The sequence below is a fragment of the Macaca fascicularis genome, chromosome 2 (assembly GCF_037993035.2).
Source record: "Macaca fascicularis isolate 582-1 chromosome 2, T2T-MFA8v1.1".
Taxonomy (NCBI): Eukaryota; Metazoa; Chordata; class Mammalia; order Primates; family Cercopithecidae; genus Macaca; species Macaca fascicularis.
The window spans coordinates 82,103,748-82,118,002 of NC_088376.1; the positions used below are offsets into that span (position 1 = coordinate 82,103,748).

Below are 14,255 nucleotides of genomic sequence, written 5' to 3' on the forward strand. Positions count from 1 at the left end.
TCTCAGACAGAGTCTCACTCTGTCACCTAGCCTGGAGTGTAGTGTTGCGATCATGGCTCACTGCAGCTTTGACATCCTGGGCTTGGGTGATCCTCCCACCTCAGCCTCTTGAGTAGCTGGGACTGTGGGCAAGCGCCGCTATGCCTGGTCATTTTTTTTTGCCTTTTTTTTTTGTATTATTTTGTAGAGATGGGATGGGATATTGTCATGTTACCCAGAATAATCTCCAACTCCTGGGCTCAAGTGATCCACACGCCTTGGTCTCCCAAAGTGCTGGGATTACTGATGTGAGCCCCCACACCTAGCCAGGTCTTTTTAATTTTTAATTTATTTTTAAATTTTAATTATTTAACTTTAATTTTTTTTTTCTTTTGAGAGACAGTCTCGCTCTGCTGTCCAGGATGGAGTGCAGTGGCATGATCTTGGCTCATTGCAACCTCCGCCTCCCAGGTTCAAGTGATTCTCCTGCCTCAGCCTTCCGAGTAGCTGGGATTACGGGTGTGCGCCACAAACCTGGCTAACTTTTGTATTTTTAGTAGAGATGGGGTTTCACCACGTTGTCTAGGCTAGTCTTGAACTCCTGACCTCAGGTGATCTGCCCACCTTGGCCCCCCAAAATGCTGGGATTACAGGCATAAGCCACCAGACCTGGCCCCAGATCCTTTCTAGGGATGTAACTCAGATCATGTTACTCCTTTGCTCAAAACCCTCTGATGGCTCTCAGTTTCACTCAGAGCACAAGCCAGAGTCCTCAAGATGACTTCAACTTACCTCTCTGACCACATCTCCTGCTGCATATCCCTCCACTCAATATCTGCTCCAGTCACCCTGGCATCCTCATTGTTTCTCAAAAAATCCAGGCAAGCTCCTGCCTCGGAGCCTGTGTCTGGAATGCTCTTCCCCAGGATAACTGCACAGCCTGCTCGCTCACTTCATTAAAAACATGTATGACATTTCACTGTTGATTCTTTCTCTCCCCTGCCACAATGTGAGCTCTGCTGGGGTAGGAATTTTCTGTTTGGTCACTGATGTATCCCAACAGCGAAGCAGAGAATGCCTGACATGCTGCGATGTTCCGTATCTGCCAAATAGATCATATATCAGTGAATAAGTGGCCTTGCCTTCTTGTTAAGATTCAGGGCTATAACCACTCTCTCCAGAACAGCCTAAGGTAATGGAACGCATTAGTCCATGCTGTTGGGGTGCACCTTCTGAAACCTATGCCAGTGCTGTCTTTTCCCCTAATGGGAGGAAGAAGACCTAGTTTTCTTAGGAAGTCACAGTTGGAACCACTCCATTTCCTCTTCACCATCTGTGAGCATGAAATCCTGCTTGGAATGCGAAGAAACTTTATTTTTCTGTTGGCTGGGAACCCCATCTTCTTTTGGGGCCCTTTTGGGACAGGGGAGATTGGAAGGCCAAATTAAAGCTTGGTTGGCTTTTACCTATGCTTACCAGACCATCTTCCCTAAATTAATGCCCACACTTTAAAGAAAAAACAGCCTGCATTTAACCCCACTCCTGAAATTAGAAAGTTAGTTCTGAATCAGGAAAATACATGCAGGTAATGGCTCAGGAATAGGTTTAACAATGTATTGAGGAGATTAAATTCAGTGGCGTATAACAGTTTTATTTTCCCCAATTACCACTTTAAGCTATGCTCTGATAAATCCCCTATTTCCTGTTTCTTAACACCATATTCAGCTGATTTCAGAACTTTCTTATCACCTTTGCTTAATTATAAGTCCAGTTCAATTTCTAAGTCTATTAAAACTAATTCCCCCACCCTCTCCTTGCAGCACAGACCTGAGCAGTGACCTTTAAATGTTGGAAGCAGAGGAGGATGAAGGTGCACACACCCGTATCTCTCCTTCTCTTTTAGGTCTTCATCCTCTGGGGTGCTAGGAGTCAGGAAGGAGAGATGGTGCAGGCAGGGGTCATCTTACGTAACTGGCCACATATGTGTGGTAGGGAGATATCTCTGACCAAGCTCTGTTTTGATCTGGTTCTGTTAGATGCTGGTGGCTCAAACAGATGGGATAGTTGATGGGGTAGTTTTTCATAGGTAGTCTTCAAGGTTTCCTTGAGGGTAGTGTCAAATTCTGTCAGTTTCCCGGCCCCACCACCACCTTTGCTACTGAGATCTCTTCAGAGAGAGCCAATTGTATCTCTTTTTCAGTTTGGCTAGCAGTCCAGGTTCCTACCTTCCTCTCCCAATAGGGTATTATCTCACTTGGCTCGTAGCTGCCCTGACAGCCTTACGTCTCCTCTCTCCTGCTACAGCTTCTATGTTCCTTTGCATGATGCTCTAAAAATCATTGAGGTATGTTCCATACCTTCTGAGAGTCATGGGGGACTGGGATGAGGCTGTCCCAGCCATTATTTTCTTACATGATATGGTATATTACTGATATTTCTCACTCTGCTAGCTCTTCTTTAGAAATATCCAGACAAAAAGCAAGCACTAGTCTCTGGGTTCAAAAGCATCCTTTCTGCCCCATCAGCATATGACATATGTCTAGATATCCTAACAATTCCATTACCACTCTCTGTGATTCCATAACAAGACTGAGATTGTGCAGCTCTGTAAGCATCCATCCAGAGGTGGAGTGATATTCTCCACTTCTTGCTGGGACCTTCAGTCTCTACAAGTGGTGCCCATGAAGCCTTCTCTCCTTCACTTGATACTACTAGGTAATGTGGTAGTTGTAGGTAGATATCCACTAGGATTTGTGCTCCCTTCTCCTCTCCATGTCTCTCAGAAAGAGCTTTCCAATCAGGGCCTACAATTCCCAGCCCCTTTGCCTCCAGGTGTGCCCACATGACTGATTCTCACCAATGGGTTGTGAGCAGAAGTGATGTGGGACACTTCCAGGTCAAAGCATTTAGCAGGCAGATGTGCTCACTCCAGGCACTCTTGCCACTTCTAACGGCTGGTTGCAGATGATGAGGACCCAGGAAATGATGGCAAAACCACATGATGGAAAAACTCAGAATCCCTGAATCACTTACAGAGGAAAGCCCTCGGTGGAACTAGAAAACCTGCTTTGAATTGTTATGTGAGAAAGAAACTATTGTGTTTGAGCCATAATGGAATTTTGGGTTCACTGATTACAGCAGCTAATGTTACACTAGATATTACATGTGAGAAGAAAGTGCCTGTCCTCCTCGCTGGTAAACAGAGGAAAAGCCTCTCCCCATGAACACAGAACTCCTTGCAATGGGACACATCACATGTGCTTTCCCAACTTCCAGCCTTCTTGTGTAAACTGGGCTGGTGTGACGCTTGGGAGTAGTAGGGATGTTTTGTTAGCTCTTAGTGTGTTCTGGGGGCAGTGCATGGTGCAAGCATAGATGGCACTGTTAGAAAGTAAAGATACCTGGCCACCAATTCTAGGACAATAGAAAGCATTTCAGGAATTTTTGAAAACATGAAAACATGTTTAGCGATCCTTAGTATCATCATCACAAAGCCGTGAGGCAGTCAGAACCCCACAGATATGGACCCCTGCTTCTGTTGTTTAGAGTTGCCTCTGTTCCCTGCCACTGGCATGATAGTGTTGACACTTTATGGAGGGGCAGCTGTGATGACTCCAGTGACTGAAGAAATGTCTTATGCTTTGATGCCTGGAGGAAATATTTATGGGATATCAGCCAGGCCTGGCTTTGGTACCAGAGATTTAACAACTCTGCAAAATGCCTCTCACCTTTCTGCTCCTGAACTAGAGTGTGGTTGGTGCCAGGACCAACAGAATGTGATTCACTGAGCCCAACACATCAGTAGGGACATAGGAGGTACCATCAGCTGGCAAAAGGTGGTGGTCCAGATGGGTGGACAGTGGGTATCAGAGAGGTTCTGTGGGAGGCAAAGGGTGAGTGTCCCAGCAGGTGGGAGGACTGTGGCATTGTTTTATTTATATAAGAAGGTCGTAAAATAAGAAATTGCAGGCTGAGGGTCAGCAGGAGGTCTCTGAATTCTAGGAGGTGGAGACAAGCGGGATAGCAAGGCAGGCTTTAGAAGAAACTGGTACAGGTTCAGGAACAAAGATGAGGACTCAGCCATTGGAACCTATAAGAATCACAGGAAAAGATTGCATGAAACTATTTTTGAAGTTGTGTTGGGACTGAGTCACCAAGTGACTGTGCTAGGGTTATGTAATCCTTTCTAGTGAGAGAGAGAAATAGTGCCAGGCCCTGCCCCAGGGCTGAATCCACACATCAAGGTTAAATGGTCCAAACTGAAAAGCTTAGAGGGCCACACGTGCAGGGAGACAAGCAGTCAAGTAGATTAACCCCTTACCGTGTCTGAAATTCCCACTATCAGAGTTAAGCCTTTAGGTTAAAACAGCATGCAAGGCCATTATTAAAATGCAAATATTTCCCAAGAAGAGTAATTAACCTTGCCACATCTGCATATTATTAGAGTATCATTATAACTAGTTCTGAAGAGATGAGAATTTCTTTGACTGATAAGCCTAATATGTAATGTGTGAGTGATAGTTAACTTAATTAACTCTTACTATGTAATACTCTATTTTTAATTTTTTCATAAAAAAGATATGTTTATTACCAGAATGTAGTTACTGTCATGCTTCCCTAACCTTACATTTTTTTGTTTGATTTTGTTTTTATTATATTTTAAATTCTGGGATACATGTGCAAAACGTGCAGGTTTGTTACATAGGTATACATATACCATGGTGGTTTGCTGCACCATCAACCCGTCTTCTACATTAGGTACTTCTCCTAATGCTATCCCTCCCCTTGCCCCCAATCCCCTGACAGACCCTGGTGTGTGATGTTCCCCTCCCTGTGTCCATGTGTTCTCATTGTTCAATTCCCACTTATGAGTGAGAACATGTGTTGTTTGGTTTTCTGTTCCTGTGTTAGTTTGCTGACAATAATGGTTTCCAGCTTCATCCATGTCCCTGCAAAGGACATGAAATGATTTTTTATGGCTGCATAGTATTCCATGGTGAATATGTGCCACATTTTCTTTATCTGGTCTATCATTGATGGGCATTTGGGTTGGTTCCAAGCCTTGCTATTATGAATAGTGCTGCAACAAACGTATGTGTGCATATGTCTTTATACTACAATGACTTATAAACCTTTGGGTATATACCCAGTAATGGGATTGCTGGGTCAAATGGCATTTCTGGTTCTAGATCCTTGAGGAATTGTCACACTGTCTTCTACAATGGTTGAACTAATTTACACTCCCACCAGCAGTGTAAAAGCATTCCTATTTCTTCACATCCTCTCCAGCATCTATTGTTTCCTGACCTTTTAATGATCACCATTCTAACTGGCGTGACATGGTATCTCATTGTGGTTTTGATTTGCATTTCTCTAATGACCAGTGATGATGAGCTTTTTTTCATATGTTTGTTGGCTGCATACATGTCTTCTTTTGAGAAATATCTGTTCATATCCTTCTCCCACTTTTTGATGGACTTTTTTTGTGTATTTAGAAATTTGTTTAAGTTCCTTCTAAATTTGTTTAAGTTCCTTGTAGATTCTAGATATTAGCCCTTTATCAGATGGATAGATTGCAAAATTTTTCTCTCATTCTGTAGGTTGCCTGTTCACTCTGATGATAATTTCTTTTGCTGTGCAGAAGCTCTTTAGTTTAATTATATCCCGTTTGTCAAGTTTGGCTTTTGTTGCCATTGCTTTTGGTGTTTTAGTGATGAAGTCTTTGCACATGCCTATGTCCTGAATGGCATTGCCTAGGTTTCTTCTAGGGTTTTTATGGTTTTACATCTTACATTTAAGTCTTTAATCCATCTTGAGTTAATTTTTGTATAAGGTGTAAGAAAGGGGTCCAGTTTCAGTTTTCTGCATATGGTGAGCCAGTTTTCCCAACACTATTTATTAAAAAGGGGATTCTTACCCATTGCTTGTTTTCATCAGGTTTGTCAAAGTTCTGATGGTTGCAGATGTGTGGTGTTATTTCTGAGGCCTCTGTTCTGTTCCATTGGTCTATATATCTGTTTTGGTACCAGTACCATGCTGTTTTGGTTACTGTAGCTTGTAGTATAGTTTGAAGTCAGGTAGCACGATGCCTCCAGCTTTATTCTTTTTGCTTAGGATTGTCTTGGCTATACGGGCTCTTTTTTGGTTCCATATGAAATTTAAAGTAGTTTTTTCTAATTCTATGAAGAAAGTCAATGGTAGCTTGATGGGATTCTCAATGATGGGAATAGCATTGAATCTATAAATTACTTTGGGCAGTATGACCATTTTCACGATATTGATTCTTCAAATGGAATGTTTTTCCATTTGTGTCTTCTCTTATTTCCTTGAGCAATGGTTTGTAGTTCTCCTTGAAGAGGTCCTTCATGACCTTTGTAAGTTGTATTTCTAGGTATTTTATTCTCTTTGCAGCAATTGTGAATGGGAGTTCATTCATGATTTGGTTCTCTGTTTGTCTGTTATTGGTGTATAGAAATTCTTGCAATTTTTGCACATTGATTTTGTATTCTGAGACTTTGCTGAAGTTGCTTATCAGCCTAAAGAGTTTTTGGGCTGAGACAATGGGGCTTTCATACACAATCATGTCATCTGCAAATAGAGACAATTTGACTTCTTCTCTTTTTATATGAATACCCTTTATTTCTTTCTCTTGCCTGATTGTCTTGGCCAGAACTCCCAACACTATGTTGAATAGGAGTGGTGAGAGAGGGCATCCGTGCTTGTGCCGGTTGTCAAAGGGAATGCTTCCAGTTTTTGCCCATTCAGTATGATATTGGCTATGGATTTGTCATAAATAGCTCTTATTATTTTGAGATACATTCCATCAATACCTAGTTTATTGAGTGTTTTTAGTATTAAGAGTGTTGAATTTTATCAAAGGCCTTTTCTGCATCTATTGAGATAATTGTGTGGCTTTTGTCATTGGTTCTGTTTATGCGATGGATTACGTTTATTGATTTGCATATGTTGAAAATGAATCCCCTTGGATCCCAGGGGTGAAGCCAATTTGATCGCGGTGGATAAGCTTTTTAATGTGTTGCTGGATTCGGTTTGCCAGTATTTTATTGAGGATTTTTGCATCGATGTTAATCAGGGATATTGGCCTGAAATTTTCTTTTTTTGTTGTGTCTCTGCCAGGCTTTGGTATCAGGATGATGCTAGCCTCATAAAATGAGTTAAGGAGGAGTCCCTCTTTTTCTATTGTTTGGAATAGTTTCAGAAGGAAGGATACCAGCTCTTCTTTGTACCTCTGGTAGAATTCAGCTGTGAATCCATCTAGTCCTGAGGTTTTTTTTTTGTTTTTTTGTTTTTTGCTTGGTAGGCTACTAATTACTGCCTCAATTTCATAACTTGTTATTGGTCTATTCAGGGATTCAACTTCTTCCTGGTTTAGTCTTGGGAGGGTGTATGTGTCCAGGAGTTTATCCATTTCTTCTAGATTTTCTAGTTTATTTGTGTAGAGGTGTTTATAGTATACTCTGATTGTAGTTTGTATTTCTGTGGGATCAGTGGTAATATCCCCATTATCATTTTTATTTGTCTATTTGATTCTTCTCTCTTTTCTTCTTTATTAGACTGGCTAGCAGTCTATCTATTTTGTTATCTTTTCAAAAAACCAGCTCCTGGATTCATTGATTTTTTGAAGGGTTTTTTGTGTCTCTATCTTCTTCAGTTCTGCTCTGATCTTAATTATTTCATGTCTTCTGCTAGCTTTTGAATTTGTTTGCTCTTACTTTTCTAGTTCTTTTAATTGTGATGTTAGGATGTCGATTTTAGATATTTTCTGATTTCTCCTGTGGGCATTTAGTGCTATAAATTTCCCACTTAACACTGCTTTAGCTGTGTCCCAGAGATTCTGGTATGTTGTATCTTTGTTCTCATTGGTTTCAAAGGACTTATTTATTTCTTCCTTAATTTCATTATTTACCCAATAGTAATTCAGGAGCAGGTTGTTCAATTTCCATGTAGTTGTACAGTTTTGAGTGAATTTCTTAATCCTGAGTCAATTTGATTGCACTGTGGCCTGAGAGACTATTTATTATGATTTCCATTATTTTATATTTGCTGAGGAATGTTTTACTTCCAATTATGTGGTCAATTTTAGAATAAGTGCAATGTGGTGCTGAGAAGAATGTTTGTTCTGTTGATTTGGGGTGGAGAGTTCTGTAGACGTCTATTAGGTCCTCTTGGTCCAGACCTGAGTTCAAGTTCTAAACATCTTTGTTAATTTTTTCTCCTGTTGATCTCTCTAATATTGACAGTGGGGTGTTAAAGTCTCCCATTATTATTGTGTAGGAGTCTAAATCTCTTTCTAGGTCTCTAAGAACTGGCTTTATGAATCTGGGTGCTCTTGTATTGGGTGCATATATATTTAGGATAGTTAGCTCTTCTTGTTGCATTGATCCCTTTACCATTATGTAATGTCCTTCTTTGTCTTTTTTTTTAATCTTCATTGTTTTAAAGTCTGTTTTATCAGAGACTAGGATTGCAACTCCTGCTTTTTTTTGCTTTCCATTTGCTTGGTAAATATTCCTTCATCCTTTTATTTTAATGTGTGTCTTTGCATGTGAGATGGGTCTCCTGAATACAGCACACTGATAGGTCTTAACTCTTTATCAAATTTGCCAGTCTGTGTCTTTTAGTTGGGGCACTTAGCCCATTTACATTTAAGGTTAATATTGTTATGTGTGAATTTGATCCTGTCATTATGATGCCAGCTGGTTATTTTGTCCATTAGTTGATGCAGTTCCTTTATAGTGTCGATGGTCTTTACATTTTGGTATGTTTTTGCAGCGGCTGGTACCGGTTTTTCCTTTCCATATTTAGTGCTTCCTTCAGTAGCTCTTGTAAGGCCAGCCTGGTAGTAACAACATCCCTCAGCATTTGCTTGTCTGTAAAGGATTTTATTTCTCCTTCACTTGTGAAGCTTAGTTTGGCTGCGAATGAAATCCTGGGTTGAAAATTCTTTTCTTTAAGAATGTTAAATATTGACCTCCACTCTCTTCTGGCTTGTAGAGTTTCTGCAGAGAAATCTGCTGTTAGTCTGGTGGGCTTCCCTTTGTGGGTAACTCGATCTTTTTCTCTGGCTGTCCTTCACATTTTTTCCTTCATTTCAACCTTGGTAAATCTAATGATTGTGTGTTTTGGGGTTGCTCTTCTCAAGGAGTATCTTTGTCATGTTCTCTGTATTTCCTGAATTTGAATGTTAGCCTGTCTTGCTAGGTTGGGAAAGTTCTGCTGGATAATATCCTGAAGTGTGTTTTCCAACTTGGTTCCATTCTCCCCACCACATTCAGGTACACCAATCAAATGTAGGTTTTGTCTTTTCACATAGTCCCATATTTCCTGGAGGCTTTGTTCATTCCTTTTCATTCTTTTTTTTTCTCTAATCTTGCTTCATGCTTTATTTCATTAAGTTGATCTTTATTTCATTAAGTTGATCTTCTCTGATATCCTTTCTTCTGCTTGATTTATTTGGCTATTGATACTTGTGTATGCTTCACGAAGTTCTCATGCTGTATTTTTCAGTTCCATCAGGTCATTTATGTTCTTCTCTAAACTGGTTATTCTAGTTAGTAGTTCCTGTAATCTTTTATCAAGGTTCTTAGCTTCTTTTCACTGGGTTAGAACATGCTCCTTAGTTCAGAGGAGTTTGTTATTACCCACCTTCTGAAGCCTACTTCTGTCAATTCATCAAGCTCATTCTCCATCCAGTTTTGTTCCCTTGCTGGTGAGGAGTTGTGATCCTTTGGAGGAGAAGCTGCATTCTGGTTTTTGGAATTTTCAGCCTTTTTGTGCTGGTTTTACCTTATGTTTGTGGATTATCTACCTTTAGTCTTTGATTTTGGTGACCTTCAGGTGGGGTTTTTGTGTGGGCATGCTTTTTGTTGATGTTGATGCTAATGCTCTCTGTTTGTTAATTTTCCTTCTGACCGTCAGGTCCCTCTTCTGCAGGTCTGCTGGAGTTTGCTGGAGGTCCACTCCAGACCCTGTTTGCCTGCTCCTTCCTCTGGAAGAATTGTCCCAGAGAGGCACCTGCCAGATGCCAGCTGGAGCTGTCTTGTATGAAGTGTCTGTCAATCCCTGCTGGGAGGTGTCTCCCAGTCAGGGAGCATGGGGATCAGGGACCCATTTGAGGAGACAGTCTGTCCCTTAGCAGAGCTTGAGCACTGTGCTGGGAGATCCACTGTTCTCTTCAGAACCGGCAGGCAGGAATATTTAAGTCTGCTAAAGCTATTCTCACAGCTGCCCCTTTACCCAGGTGCTGTGTCCCAGGGAGATGGGAATTTTATCTATATGTCCCTGACTGGGGCTACTGCCTTTCTTTCAGAGATGCCCTTCCCAGAGAGGAGGAATCTAGCGAGGCAGTCTGGCTATAGCAGCTTTGTCATGTGGTGGGTTCCACGCCCAGTCTGAACTTCCTGGTGGCTTTGTTTACATTGTGAGGGGACAGCTGCCTACTCAAGCCTCCGTAATGGTGGACGCCGCTTCCCCCATCAAGCTCCAGCATCTCAGTTTGACTTCAGACTGCTGTGCTGGCAGTGAGAATTTCAAGCCAGTGGATCTTAGCTTGCTGGGCTCCATGGGGGTGGGATCCACTGAGCAAGACCACTTGGCTCCCTGGCTTCAGCCCCCTTTCCAGGGGAGTGAATGGTTCTGTCTCACTGGCATTCCCGGCGCCACTGGGGTATGAACAAAAGAACTCCTGCAGATAACTTGGTGTCTGCCCAAACGGCTGCCCAGTTTTGTGCTTGAAACCCAGGTCCCTTTTTTATGGCTGCATAGTATTCCATGGTGTATATGTGCCACATTTTCTTAATCCAATCTGTCACTGATGGACATTTGGGTTGATTCCAAGTCTTTGCTATTGTGAATAGTGCTGCAATAAACATACGTGTGCATGTGTCTTTATAGCAGCATAATTTATAATCCTTTGGGTATATACCCAGTAATGGGATGGCTGGGTCATATGGTACATCTAGTTCTAGATCCTTGAGGAATCGCCATACTGTTTTCCATAATGGTTGAACTAGTTTACAATCCCACCAACAGTGTAAAAGCGTTCCTATTTCTCCACATCCTCTCCAGCACCTGTTGTTTCCTGACTTTTTAATGATCGCCATTCTAACTGGTGTGAGTTTGTGTCCTTTGTAGGGACATGGATGCAGCTGGAAACCATCATTCTTAGCAAACTATCACAAGAACAGAAAACCAAACACCGCATGTTCTCACTCATAGGTGGGAACTGAACAATGAGATCACTTGGACTCAGGAAGGGGAACATCACACACCGGGGCCTATCATGGGGAGGGGGGAGGGGGGAGGGATTGCATTGGGAGTTATACCTGATGTAAATGACGAGTTGATGGGTGCAGCACACCAACATGGCACAAGTATACATATGTAACAAACCTGCACGTTATGCACATGTACCCTACAACTTAAAGTATAATAATAATAAATAAATTAAAAAAAAAAAAAAAAGAAACCCAGGTCCCTGGTGGTGTGGGTGCCTGAGAGAATCTCCTGGTCTACAGGTTGAGAAGACTGTGGGAAAAGCATAGTATTTGGGCCAGATAGCACCAGCCCTCACGGCACAGTCCCTCATTGCTTCCCCTGGCTAGGGGAACATAATACTCTATTTTAAATCTGCATTTTATTTAATCATCCTATCATCTCCAGGTGCACATCATCATTTTTACGTCATAGTAATTTGCCGCAGGACACAGAGTAAGTGGCTGTGGTAAGTTGTATTATTGCTCAATCTATTTGCTGTTTCTCCTTGGGAGTGGGTTAAATACCCCTGCTTTGTTGGGGTCAGGCTTGGCCATGTGATTTGTTTGGTCCACAAAATATAAATGGAAGTGATGTGAGCAGAAACGTTAAAAGCCAACATATGATCCCATTGTCTTTTTATTTCTATTTCACAAGATCAATTTCCCAGATACTGCCTGCTCCTTTAGTCTGGGTCTGGAGATAATGACCACATGGAAGACAGATGCAGCTGATCTACAACTGATATGTAGCCTGAGTGAGAAATAAACATTTGCTATTCCAAGTCACTGAGATTTGGGGTTGTTTGTTACCACATCATGCCCTAGCCTAAGCTGATTAATACAGTGGCAAAGACAGGATTATGACTCCAAAGGCCATGACTTTTCCTTTGTAACACACTAGTTTCCAATGGGAAAGACATAGAAGTTTAAACACTGCTCGTGCAGCATGTGGCATCTCCTCCCTACTTCTACCTCTTTTTACATATGCTAGTGAGAGCCTGAGAAAGTGTCAGGAGAGTACAGTCAGCCCAGAGGAGTTCTGTCTAACCATGAATGCTGGGTTCATGTAAACTGCACAGCAGATCTGACTCCCCAGGGTTCATGTCAGCCTCTCCCTTCTTAGAAGCACTGAAGCAGGGGAGGGAGGGGAACTATGATGACAGTGATGAGTTCCATATGTCTCAAGTCCTTTCCAGATGTGCCCTCTGGCTCAACTTGGTGGGAGCTGGTGCCATCTGGTAGACAAGCTTGGAGACTGTGAGTAGTGGGCCAGCCTTCCAGGTCCAGTGTCCTCCCTACCTCTGGAATAACTGGAAAGTCCCTGATCCCAGATTGGAAGTGGATACTTCCTGTAGGAAGAGGAAAGGTCCAATAGCCCCTCATTCAAAACCAGATAGGTAAGTGAAAAGCAAGCTGGACATTGAGGCCAAATAAAATTTTGCTTTTTGGAATGACTGGTTAAGTTGGAAAAACAAATAAACCTGTGCAAGAAGCTAAATTAATCTAAAAAGTGGTCTAATGTTTCTTTTGTTTAAAAAAAAAAAAAAAAGATAGCCAGGCATGGTGGCAGGTGCCTGGCTATCTTTTCATCCCAGCTACTCAGGAGACTGAGGCAGGAAAATCACTTGAACCTGGGAGGTGGAGGTTGCAGTGAGCCAAAAGATGACACCACAGCACTCCAGCCTGGGCTACAGAGCAAAACTATTTAAGAAAAAAAAAAATCTATGGTGTTTTTCCTCTGTGGATTTAAACTGAGAAAATGGAGCTGACAATCCCTTTCTTTATTTAGATTTTCCCCTAGGATTTTGTGTGGCAGGGGAATACCAGTCTAGGTCAATGACCTGGGGAATTGTTTTGGAGTCACTCCTGGTATTTGTTGCAGGGCCTAGGCAATCATGGAGCAGCTACAGCTGCCTTTAGCAGAGAGCAGTATAGATCAACTCTGCAGTTGTAATGTGACTGCAACCCCATTTGGGGAGAGGGGACTTGTTGTAGTCAACCTGCAGGTCACTAGGTCCATACTTTGTTTAGCTTTTAAACTGTCTTTGTACCATGGCTTGAGTAGCTGATTGGCACTTGAGTTTCCTGGGTCTCTTTCTTGTGTTCTGGAATTCAGTATACCATCTTGTTCTGTTTTATGATTAATCTTTCTGAGAGGCCTACAAAACAGACACATCACAGTAGGGAAATTAAAAGCAAACACTGATTTACAAACAGTTCACAAAAAAGTCAGAGGATACAGAAATTCCCTTTGTCCATGATATATATTTGTTTCCCTCATGACATGGCTCCTCATTTTACCATCAGAGGGTACAAAAGCATCTTCTTAGCTCCAAGATACCTAACAGTTACAGTATACTTGACCAACTGACCAGCTTCAATGGACCCTGCTTTCCTTTGAGTTCTTTACTTTTAGTTCTCCATTGTAGTAATAGCCAACATTTAAAGAGGTCTTTACTGCTCGAAAATGCTTTTACATACATTGACAATGAGGCCCTCACAATTCCTTTGGAGCAGGTTGAACAGAATATTATTAGGTGCCCCTGTAAAGAGTGGGTCATAGGATGGTTTCACCATCATTTTTGTGGATCTGGGAGATTAGGGATCGGGTCAGTTTGTTGTGGTTGTTGATCATGTGTTCTTTTACCAATAAAATGAAGTACAGAAAGGGACAAAAATGAGGAAAGAAAGAAAAAGGGGAGAAATTGGGAAAGAAGAAGAGAGGTCATTGTGTTAAAATAACAAGTAAAAAGTTTAACAATTGGAAGCTCCAATTGGTTGGACTGAGTGCTGCAGGAGGCTGACAAGGTGGTTCCTTTTCTTTCTTTTCTTTTTTTTTGATCTATCTCAAGCCCACAAATGGCCCAAGTACATCATTGGAGCTCTCAATTCGAAATTTGCTGCATGAACTGATTAATAGAGATGACTTAACAGTGCTTCCTTCTGGATGGAGGAATTTTAGCATTTTTATATGGGCAGGTCCTGCTCACCTGTCCTGTT

General features: G+C 41.7%; 1 long non-coding RNA gene across 1 annotated transcript in view; it reads left to right on the forward strand.

Annotated features, from left to right (window-relative positions):
- LOC135969511 (uncharacterized) overlaps window positions 1-12,015 on the forward strand; it is a 34,030-nt gene extending 22,015 nt beyond the window's left edge. Inside the window, exons 2-3 of the long non-coding RNA XR_010584774.2 lie at window positions 11,662-11,722; window positions 11,911-12,015. This is a non-coding gene — a long non-coding RNA (uncharacterized lncRNA). The remainder of the gene's footprint in view (window positions 1-11,661; window positions 11,723-11,910) is intronic.
- The last annotated feature ends 2,240 nt before the right edge of the window (window positions 12,016-14,255 follow it).